Raw genomic sequence first — 13,115 nt, forward strand, 5'->3', positions numbered from 1 at the left:
AATTAACCTTGTAAGGCAAAGGTTTGATACAAACATCTACACATATATACAGATGTTTGTATTACTATGTTAGTAGCCCCCACAGTAAGTTGCACACTTTATCTTCTCTAGTCTATCCCAATGGCCGCAATGTTACACGTTGAAGGTTACGGTATTTATAGTGATGGAAGATTTTCCAGAAGAGTCTTAGCATATCAGGTGCTTACTTATTTCATCTTATTTCATCCCCCCCCCGTGTCCTACTATATTTAGCCCTCCTTCCAATCAGGATATAATATTCTTTTGTACCTGGAATACCAAGCTCTATCACCATAACGTCCCAGTGTTTTTTCATTTCTGCCCCCCACCCCCATCCCTGTGTCAAACCACTTTCTGATTACCTCTTTGCTAAGGAACAGTGATTGCCTCGAAGGTCTTAAAATAATCCTACTTTGATTGCATCTCTATTTTTATTTGCCAATATATTTTGCAGCACCTTCGCCTTACAGTCTTAGTATATCAGGGTTTCAAAACTTTTGCTTACCTGTCACCCACATTTTTTTGGAGGACAGATTTTTAAAAGCACAAAACATGATTAATACATTGTCACTAGATTATTATTATTATTATTAATATAATTATTTGGGTCTTTATTCACCCGATGCTTTTAAAGCATGGATCACGAATTAGTGTCCTTTATAATATGGAAGAATAGCCATGGATGTAATATACTAAACTGAGACATTCCATTCTGTTAGAGTCGAAAGAATCTAGTAAGAATATTCCCATAGACATAATACGTAGCTACCAAAAATATATATAAATGCACAAGACACAGAGGGATGACCCGTGCGTGAAACCTTTATTTGTATAATTGTTATCAAATATGATACATTGGGTACACACAGTAAAATGTTTCATCCTTCACTTTAAGACTCAATTCCAGCCTATCCAAATATATGATTCATATGTAAATGACAGGAAGCTACTGTTACATCCTAAGGAAGTTAAATGAACATAATTTGACAACAGATAATAAAAATTGTTTGGCCCATCAATTTGTCCTGAAGTAGAAACTCAGTTTGGATAATTGTGGTCTTTAACAAACTTAAGCGTAATATAGATGAATATATATATTGTAAAAGTGAGACCAATAAGGAGATTACAGGACTTGTTTATTGTTCAGTCTTTCGTTTAAAATGTATATTTATCCGTATAATCCATATAACTGTCCCTGAATATGGCACTGGGTATTGAGCATAATATACGGGCATGGTAAGGAATGCTGATTATGTTGGAGCTCAAGTGTTTGATGGAGCCCTGGAATTCATTCAACGGCAGACTCGTGACTTATAGAGTCCCATCTGCAGTATCACAACTATCCATCAAAGTCCTTAAAATAAATTCACTGCCAGCATGACCTGCATCTAAATTACTTGCTGGGGTACCATACAGAAGAAAAATGTTCCAGTGGTTTTAGCATCATATCGTCCTTCCGTGATTACTAGAAAAATAGCTATATAATGTAATATACAAAGTGTATGACTATAGTACATGAAGTTCTGAAAGTGTAATGCAACAAACAGTCCTGACTGAAGAGCGCTTACATCCATACATTACTGTGAGGTGTCACATATATTAACTTGGCCAATCAGTGTAATGCGCCAATAACATTTCCTCGGCTAAATAGGGACATGCGAAAGAAAGCATATAGAAATATAGAACTTGACAGCAGCTAAGAACCATTCCGCACATCTAGTCTGTCCATTTTCTCTGAGTTTAGTTGACTTTTGATCTTGCCTTAGATTCAGCATAGTCACATACTTATACTAGGCATGTTTACATTTCCTCGCTCTATTAGGCTTCACCACTTCTGCTGCTAGGCTGTTCCTTTTATCCAACATGGACATGGCTTTAAGATCTTCACCATTTCACTTTTCACACAGTTTTGACACAAAGTAGATCTGCTGGTAACTTTGCACTGTTCAGTTGAGTTTTAAAGAACATTGTTTTCTATCATACTTTTGATTTTCAGCTGATGGATGACGCCAGTTAAACAAATGATGGCACCTTTCTTAGAAGATTTCCCCCTTTGTCAAATTAAGCTAATGTTATGTTTCTTTACTTTTTTAGCCTATATTTTTGAAAGAAATCCAACATTAAGTATGGTATTTCTATATCCCAAGTGACCAGACTGATATTTACATGTCAAAATCTATATTTTTATTGTATAATTACTTTGATGGGTCAAGGCATCTGATTTGTAAAATGTTCATTTTTTTTCTAAACAAGAAACAATAATAACCTCAGGTACCATGTTGCATGAACTTGCATTGGTGTCTTTTCAAATTTTTAACCCAAAGCATGCATTATAATGTACCAAAATGTAAATCTAAGTATCTTACATTATTAAAACACATTTACGGCTAATGTTATTTCATCATTGTGTGTGTATTAATTGTCTATCGCCTGTGTTTGTTTGACCCAGGGGATGTGAAACCCCTTTTATGATGACCATAGGGCATTTTAGGCCACCAAGATCCTCAATCAGCAGGGGTACTGTCACGTGTTGCTCCAGGGCTGTATTTTTAAAGATGTTTTTGTGGCTGTTATGTATGCATCAACGGGTTCTTGCTAAAACCAGAATATAGCTGTAGTAAACAGGTGTAACAACAGTCCATATATTCAACAGACATCAATAAATCCAATCATGGATGAGCTCAATGGTACCAAACCTTACCTGGTAAGTGAAACCTAGAAAGGGATCCAGTGAAAGGACAGGACAAGATGTAGAGTTCAATTCAAAGAAATCCACGATAGCTTGCATCTCAGTCTGCTGAATTTTATAAGTTTATTAGAACTCCTTTTCTACAGCTTGCAAACTGGCAATTCACAAACAACCCTTCATGTCTCTGAGTCTGCAATTCAGTAAGAACACCTGGTTTTATGTTAAAATGTAGGAATCTACTGCTGACATTAGGTTGTACCAAAACCACTAAACATAACATCTCATAGAATTAACACTAACCTCAGCAAAGGTCTTAATACCAAGCAATAATTCCAGGTTTGTGTGGCCAAATTGGTAACCCTGATTGAATCATATCTCTAAATCTGTATGTATTTGACTACATTCTAGAATTAGAACAGTGGCTAAAGCCAAATCTGCAGACTGCCAGTGGTGGTTTAGAACTGTAGGACCACCTTATTTCTGCTGATGGTCCCTTGTAGATCTGGTGTTGAACACTGGTAAATTGAGCTGATAACGTGGATTCAGCAAAGACCTTCTGACAATACTTCATTTCAGTGGAAATTGTAGCAGGGAAAAAAGTCAATGAGCAACATGTCAATAAACAACTAATGTGCATTTTAAAATGGGAAGAAAAATAAAGTTTCCTTACTTATAATACTGAGTTTTCTGCTGATCCTCTGGTGTCCCCCACGTGTAAACATAGTGACTGCCAAGGTAAGCTTATAATTGATCGTAACGAGTTTTTAATGCAGCTTGTATGACAACAGTTTCAAATAAGTTTGAACTTCACAGGCATCTTGAACATTTAGCAGAGACCCCTTCCTAATACAGTCCAAAGATACAACCGAAATCCTATTCAAAGAAGTGAGGTTATTTATCATAGGAACCTCAATTATTATAACGATTATAACGATTTCGCACCACCAAACAAATTTGGTTAACATACAGATGACAACAATATACTTACATATACAGATACAGGAGTTGAAGACCCTGCCATTGAGTTTACAATCTAGCCTTATTCCACTTTCATAGAAGCTTCCTGGCAAGAATGGTGGTCCCTACCCATGATCTTACATTCTTACAGGGGTTAAATTGGTAATTGAGACGAATGGAGGAGTAAAAAAGAGTGAGTTCCAGCTATTTGAAGCAATAATTTAAAAGTAAGTTGTTGAAGGATGGAGAATAGAATCCATAAAATGAACATATTATGTTGTCTAATTTTGCATAAATATTCACAGCCCCAGTGACACAGCGTGCAGTCTTTTCCTTACAAAGATGCTGTTCTTTCTAAAGGACGAGCTAATTATTGATGTACCCAAGCTGCTTTTGACGTTCTGCTGGGCTGTTACTTTGTGATGAAAAAAAGGACAGTTTGGATGATGCTATTTCATTTATGATTTATAACAAATTTCCGTCTGAAGTCACATTAGCATGATGTAAGTAGCCACTATGTGCAAAATATCAAGTCAGCTGATGAAGGTGCGATGTGTCTGTGTTACCAGGAAAAAGCACAGTGGGATGCTGACAGCTGGAGGTTAATAAATTATGAGAGCAGGAACATAAAAGGATGAGGAGATGGAAGGAAGTTGGTGACAAGTTTCAGTAAAAAGGGATACTAAATAGAATGTCTGCCAGGAACTTATGTACACAAACACATATACAACACATATAGAAAAATAACGCTAGTATCCGAGAAGGTTAGACCACTAGATTACCTTAATTTTTTTCTTTGATACTTAAAAATGCAGCCAAAACGATTTTGCACATAAGGTCCAGCATTCCAATAGAAGATCAGACTTCAAATGCGTGGTGGGCCACTGGCTCATCCAATATGCCACTTCAAGAGCAGATCGGGTGCAGTAGTATGCGGGCACTGGTTGGATATGCCTGGCCGCATGCTATATCTGCGGATGAGCGTATACAGAGGTTGGCTGCAGTTACCAAATTGACTGCAATATAGGACAAGCGTTTGAGAGTATCAACCTCCCTTTGTCAAGTCAAAAGCAATACTAACCACAAAACATCACAAGTGTGACATGGGCAGCAGTATAGGGGTTAAGGAGATTTGATTTCTCAAAGGTGCGTTTGCAAAGATTTTCTAAATTTTATCAAAATGGCCACAAAGGAGAACCTTAGAGAAAGCTTAGTGGCATCTACTTTCTGACATTAATGCAGAAAACCAGAGAATCCAAAGGAATCACTTAAGTTTTCTCGCCATATATGTATGTGTGGTGTTAGAGTCAGTTGTGTGTTAGTGTATGTTGTTGGATAGTGTGAGCCTGTAAGAAAGAGTGTAATGTTAGCACATGTGTGCATATAGTGTGTGTTATTGTATGGCGTTAGCTTGAGTGTGTATATATGCATGCAGTGTGTATGTATTGGTGTTAATGTGGCTAGCATGCATGGTGTAAACATGTGTGTTTTACTATAAGGTATTAATGTTTGTGAACATAGGATGTTAGCATACATGTGTGTTACAGAATGTGTTAGTCTATGGTGTTAGCATGAGTGTATGTGTGTTAGTATGTGGTGTTGGCATCTGTGGGTGTGGGTGTCAGCGTATGATGTTATTGTGCATTTGTGCGTCAGCTTATGGTGTTGGAATGTCAGGGGTGAGCCCAGTGTTAGTGGCACCCATACACATGAGCTTAGGTGGTTCCATTGGAGGTCCTATGTCTCTAACTTAGAAAACCATCCTGGCACCTTTTTCCCTTAAAATTTCTATTAGATTGGTTTGGGGATCAGTCCCTTACACGGCTAAGGTTATTAGTTTTAAACATTTTGTTTTACAATTTTCTTTTTTCCCCTACCATTTGGCTATGAACGCCAGGCGTGTCACCAGGTCGCAGTATACCGTTTATCTGTTTTCATTTTGAGACTGCTAGTTTATTATTTCTTTTATTTACTCGAAGGTACCCATACACACATGTAGCTTCCATTAGCTGCGTACAATCTCTCTACCATTCACCTGGCATATTTTGTATAACACTTATTTGAGTACCAATGTTTACACATTGTTATCGCTGTAATCCATCGCTGTGACGTCACACTTTTGTGATGCCTGTACTTATCAGTCACAAATATTGTGATATTACAGATTGTATCATTTTCTATGTACGCTTTGTAAAAACCAAGTTTTCTTTTACTGTGAATTCTTTTTACCTCTGTACATGTGATTCTGTGTTGTTTTTAACAATGTGCAAAAAACAGAGAATTGATTACAGTGTTAGTGGCACCTGGCAGGGGGAGAGGAGGAATAAGAGAAAGAACGTGTGTGTATGTGTGTATGTGTGTGTGTATGTGTGTATGTGTGTGTGTGTGTAAGTGTTCAGTGGTGTTAAAGCTAGATAACAAAAGCCTCCCAGTATATAACTTATAGTGAATAAGCTTCCGTATATTGTACAGAACCATTTAAATACGTGTTTGCAGATATTTGGTTATTTTTATGACAGCATTGTTTTTAAGAATGGGGTTGTCACTTTTGATTTCTTTTTTTAACAGCTACAGCGTTTTCTTTGTGAAGGAAGATGACAGGTCTAAGCTGAAAGGGGAAATAAGTCAGGGTTTAATTCACTCGGCTTGCTGAAAAGATCTGCTGTCTGTCTTCATTTTACTTTTCCCTTGACTGTGTTTACCACAATCTTCTATTAACAGATGGTCATTTAAAAAGCCGTGTTTGTTGATTGTAAAAGTAATGAATAGGCAAGATTTCCAGTCTTTGGCTATGCTCGGAGGGAAGTGCTTACATCTGGCTCTACGGCTTTATTTTGCAGCTCATGGCTTTGTGTTAAATGTCTTTTCTTTTAACCCATGCTCGGCGCAGGGGCATAATGTTTGATTTCCCTGTTAAATATGATCTGTCACTCTTCCTTGCAGTTATTTACACTAAATAAACCTATGTAATACTGTTGTCAGGAATCAAGGCCGCAATAATGCTTTTACGGTGGTATGATCAAATAGATTTTAAGCTTAAATGTTTTTAAAATCTTAACATTTGTAAGCCCTCTTCTCTTTCTGTATCAGTAAGTCTTAATATGTATTATTGTTAGAGTCAATATTTATATTGTCGATTTTAAAGTAAAATGTAACAGCCATACAGCATAATCATTTAATAATTTCTTAATCCCCACATTTTCACAGAGCGAGACTTATACAACTTTGAAGATTTATCTTACTGTTGAATTCGCTATGCTTAGGCATTACTTTTTCCATTTCTTGTATTTAAGATAAATATCCTTGTAAAACATCTAAAATGCGGCCCTTAAATACGCAGGGCTCGCCCTGACTGCACCGTTTGCTTTAACAATACACACATTGAAAATCACTTATCCTCTTTATGCTTTTATGTTCAAGTTTCTTATATTTTATGGTATGTTTTCTCATATCAAAGAAATATCCATTCAGCGCATTGAGGATTATCGCATAGTCACAGCTATTTGGAACAATACTTCCAACAGATGAAATCCCATCTGGAACCAGTAGGTGAATTACCTGGCATGGACTATTAATGTAGGCTTTTCATAGCAAGGAGGTTGTACAGCAATAAGATTTGCTTTGCTACCGAAGCAAATTCTAAACCCAAAAGATAATAAACACGCACATACATTCCTGTCCCTTTCGCTGAAAATATAATATACATACCACCATGCAACGCATCACCCTTCCTGGTTACTCTGAATTATTAATATGTGAGGAAACAGTTGTAAGTTCTTTAGACATTTGAATAGATTTCTCACCGTCGCTAAATTTTACAGGTATATCTATATCCCTTTTATAACACCCTTAAGTGTAAGACATAAATATACTTTCCACTAATGGGATTAATTCTTATGCTAATAAATTCAAAGGTGGATATTCATACCTGAAAATGTTTGTGATGGTGATACTACAAACTGGCCTGGCCCTGTCATCACCTTTCAACGCTCCAATCCATTCTGAACACCTCTGCCAGATCTTTTTTATCTTGCAGTTCTTTCTTCTTCCATTGGGGCACCATTCTCTTTATACCCTCCATAATAAAATTTTAACTCCTTACCTACCACGCTCTAAACAGCACTGCACCACCCTATACATCTGTTTTTACCTACATATACTTTAACACCTTTCTTTGTTTTGCCCACAACTTGCTTCTGTCCTCCTCACTTCTTCTTACTCGCAGTGCTAGGATCCCACCAACACTGTATTCATGTTCTTTCAGACTCTCCCCTATCTATTCTATTTTGAATGTTGACTAAAGCCCTCTTCTTCAGAGAACTATCCTCTTAATAACCACAACCTGCATTCTGGAAACCTTCTGTACCACCAGGCCTCTGACCTCCAAGCACTTCCTCCTCGCCATCTATTTACCACAACCTCTTAATGGAGTCAAAGAGCATTCAATGCAAGTTTGTGTTAAGATTACTTCATGTTCAACTTTTTGTATTCTCCTCTTTTATAATATATTATTATATATATATATTGATAGGCATTTGTGAAGGCAAGTAAGTTCAAAGATAAAAATCTTAAAAGGTGACAACTTTAGTGTGGCTTCCTGAAGATTTTTGAGACTGGTGGACAAGATGTCACCTTTTATTCCATCTTTTTACACTAATGCCTACAAGTTCATGGGCAGTTTAGTATGATATGTGTCACTGTAATTATTCCAAGGTTTCATCTAATTGAAAAAGAGGTTTTGCTGGAAACAGGGAACACAGTAGGTATAGGATTGTGATGAAGTGTTTATTGTGAATAGACACATGTGATTTGTATCCTGTTTGGATCATTTCTTTTCACACTGAAATAAAACTATTGCTTTTGACTGAACTGTTGCAGATGAAACTCCTTCATTTTTTATTGGTACTATCAGTAAAAAATACATTTTAAAAGTATTGTTTATTTTTTTGCTATTTTTGCATAATATGATGTTTTCCAACAGCCTCATTTTAGCCATTTCTATGCGTTTTAGCTTAGCTATCTTAGCCCGATCTACTAGACAAAAAATGTGAATGAAGGAAAGGATTTCATTGTAAAAGTAGGACTTTTGGGGCACTGCCATAAAGAATCAGATCAGTGTGGTGTTTGAGCAGGGAGGAGTCACACAAAATATCATATGACAACAATGGCGGCCTCCAGGTCTGCAAATAAAGGAGGTTTATTGGTGTAAAATCAGATAGAACCAAGCTCTTGTCAATATTAACCTATATTACAGTCCACAGCACTGTAATGTGTAATAATGCATAGCTAAATCTCCTGGATTTAAACTTTTTTTCACTTAACGCATTTGATCGCTTAATGTCCCTTTTAAATTAACTTATCTCCACGGTTGTAAATGCATGAAGCGATTCACCGGAATCCTCAAGCCCAATTGCTATCTTTCCCTGACCTCTCAGCTCCTTGGCTTTATGTATTTATATTTTTTAATCACATATGTCCTTGGAGAAGTCATCATATGCACTTAAATGATAGCTGCATGGTCCCTTTAAATTTCTGTGATGTTCCATTTGCAAATCCATAGGGGATTCTGCAGAATCTCCCTATATGCATATGCCCTTCTCCTTCCCCCAGGTATTTTCCATGTAGGAGATGTGTTCTTTGATATGCATGCATGTTTAGCGTGGGTGTCCGGGACATTAAACTGTCCACTTAAGAGTACTTTAAGAAGTCCTTGCTTTCTGAATGATTGCAGCATTTATATGCAGGTTCCGTAGTGTCCCGTTTTGAGGATATTTCATCATTCTATTGATCAGCTGTGCAGTTCCTTATTCAGGAAAAGCACGGGCAGTGAAGTTCCAAAAACAATGAAAGAAACAGAATAGCTAAGAAACATTAACATGTTAGGAACGATAGGTTTTCCCAGAGATAAGATATTGCGGATCCAGATCAAGGGCATCTATCAAAATATTAAATATTTTAAACCATAGAAACACACAAAGACCCGGCTGCAACGATTACAAGGAATATAATACACACACAACACGCATCAATGCATACATCAAATGCCATGTCGGAGAGACATTTAATCTCTCTGCTTCCAAATGGAATTGCATTGCCTTCTATTGAAACATGTAAGTCTATTGATTACTTCCAAGACTTTAATTTAGAATCAAGCCACAACTGTTGGGATTCTTAAAGAGACTGTAGCATTAAGATATAGGCTACATTATAAAACAACAACACATTAAAGATGTTTAAATATGGACACACAAATTTTGGGGGATTTCTTTTTATTATTATTACAGAACCTGAATTGTATTAATCGACAACGGATTGTCAGTTTATCATCTGGGTATTTTATAGCCTATGTCACGATTAATTTCTATGCATAGTCAAACAGGGAATCTGTGTACATAAGCAAATTTGTGTGATTACCTTACGCACAGAGAATCAGTTATGCATTATACATACAATATAATTGTACAGATATTTTCATTGAATTTATTGCCCAGCCCATGAATATTTTCTGAACACTGTATCAAATAGAGCGACTGTCTGTATAGAAAGAAAACAATGTTGGTTTTATGTCATGATTTTGACTTTACATGATTACTACACCCGGGAAACTTTTGGGGCATGGTACCCGGAACACATTGTGAGAGAGCAGGGCTAGCCATATTGCTTGTAGACAGGGCTAATGGCAGATAGTATTAAATGGGCTGGGAGAAAAAGGAGAATTGAGCGGGACATGAGCAAATGCCAATTCGCTAGCCAGAGAAAAGGGAAAGTGACCCAGGGAAGTAGCACTGCCAAACCTGGAGAACTCCTAGCCATTACATCTGACTTGGCAAAAAGAAAGATTAAAAAAAAAGATAAAAAAAATAAACACGGGATGAGGTTGTATACTGAGCCAGTAAACTTAATGGTACGTTTATACATTCATTCTAGTCATAATGCTAACAATAATGGAACAATTCTAGCAGACTGACATGGTTGGTTTGATAAGAACATTTCATATTAAAAAAAAGAGATTTCTAGTTTTATTTTGCTTTTAAACACAATGCCTTTGCAATGACATGGCATAGATTACATCACATGTACTAATTAATGACATGTTTGATTTTTGTTTTTCTTTAACTAATTCTGCATAGAATAACTGACCATAATCTCAACCCAGAGGTGGCAGTGTCAGTGGAGGTTTAACAATAATTTAAGCATTTTAATGATTACTTTCCTCTTTCACTTGATATAAAACGCATTTCGCGAGAACCTAATACTCAGATCATGTTCCAGTTCTTTCTGAGCTCACAAGAACTGCTCTTGTGATGTGGCACTTCATGTAGTCTGCAAATTACAAACTATAATGCAAATCTACCGACACTGTATTCTTCTACCAGCAACATAATCAATATGCACTTCTCCTGTCCTGTGAATTATCCAGTGTCATGACTAACGATAGAACAGTCTTAAATAAGCTCTCTGGAAGGATTATTATTATTTTATTTTTTTTTTATAAAAAACATTAAAATGCAGACTCTACAAATATAGGGACTGCTGACTTAGCTCTTTGTCATGCTGAACATGATAAACAGTCAATGTTTTTGATAATTGGGCACGTCATTATTATAAATTACAGCATGGAAGAAAGTGATATTTCAAATTTCTCTGTGTTTGCTCAAAAGATGGTGTCTGTGTTTTTCTTCTCAACAGACTTTTCTATTCGCATCCTCATATAATTGTTCATATGTCTATAACATATGTATATTATATACATATATGTGCCTTCCACACAAATATGTATTTTATTGTTATTAGCATCTAAGTCAGAAACTCCAGCTCTTGTTCTTCAAAGATACCAAAGGAAAAAAACACTGCATAAAAAATATGCTGTGGACATATAAGCCGTTTTGGAGTGGGTTCATTAACCCGGGAGTTGTACATTTCAGCTCTTCATTATGAAGGGTCAACATCACTGATGTCTCCTGCAAGAGAATTACTCATGGTTAAAGTAAGGATTGCCCATTGACTGTGCATTATTTAGGGTCAAAGTAGCTCATTGGAATTTCCCATTCATGGTCAAAAAGTTGAGGTGTTGAACTCCCAGGTTAGTGAACGCACCCCATGTTTTTATAGCACATTGGTACAGAAAGGACGCTGGTGTTGCGACATCACACAGTATATTCGGCAACATTATATGTTGTTCTGTATAGGCCTAGTTACAAGAGGTGGGCACGGTGTTATAAAATAACATTGCTAGGAATACATGACTTGTTAAATGCTACTATTCATTTAAAGCATTGCACTTCAACCGCAGAGCAGCTGGCAATTCCTTACCTTATTGCTACAGGATAGTTATATGTGATACGATCTCGTATTATATTAAATGTTTATTATATGTTTTACCATGTCCTTCATAGTATGTTCTGTTTTTCATCACACTATGTTCCTTTTCTTTGTCCTCCCACGTAACAATGTAAACAGTGAAAAGGCATCTCCAAATTTTCTGAATTATCAGAAAATACTCATAATTCCAAGTAGATCTGACTTTCTATGTAGTGACATTTATTGTCGTGGCATAAAGACATAAGGGTCGTTTTAACCCTCGCAGGTCAACTTTGGTTTTGCTGAAAGCGATTTTAATCAATAAACCTGATTATACCCACTTCCCAAAAATATTTTGTGACGGATACCGAGGGTGTGTTCATATATTTTATCTTCTCTTGCCTTGCTCGGAGCAGGCCTTCCTCTGAACAATCATAAACGATTACAATCCAGAGCATGTGAGCCTTTCATGTCACTTGGAAAAAGAAAGCTCTCACATATTTATCCCACTCTGCCATTGGATGGCCACACTAACTACCATGTGTCCATAGGAGATGTGTTAGAGGGAACACAGCCAGCCTGACGCTCCAAAACGACTTCTTCAACTTTGCCAGCAAAGTAAACATTGCAGAGAAAGACATACCAGAGACCTAAGAGGGATATCAGTAGCTAATATAATATAGGTGGAATAACTGTTATAGCGTAACCAGAATAATCACATGGACCTATCTTTATATTATGGTTTGCTTTGCATAGCAAATGGATGCAATTCTGGCCTGCTACTATATGACGTAGGGAATTCATAGGTGTAGTTGCAGTGCCACCTACTGTTTTCTAAGAATGATAGGAGGGCAAGAGAATTTAGCACATTTGGCATCCAAAGTTTTAGAAACTACATACTATTTAATGTAGTCCCACTTGAAAACTTGCAGTCTCAAATTTTAAAGCTTTAGAATATAGACATACTATGTAACATCCAGAAGGAATTCCTAGTTATTAAAATAATTATTTCAGAACTTCTGGTAATTTGCGGACCTTTGGGTACATTCATTCAGAAACATACATTTTAGGAAAAGAACCTACATTTTTGGAAAAGAAGATGCAACGCTTAAAAAAGCATTAAATACTGGTTTCCTTTTAAATAAACTGC

This window comes from Spea bombifrons, chromosome 3, assembly GCF_027358695.1.
Source record: "Spea bombifrons isolate aSpeBom1 chromosome 3, aSpeBom1.2.pri, whole genome shotgun sequence".
Classification (NCBI taxonomy): Eukaryota; Metazoa; Chordata; class Amphibia; order Anura; family Pelobatidae; genus Spea; species Spea bombifrons.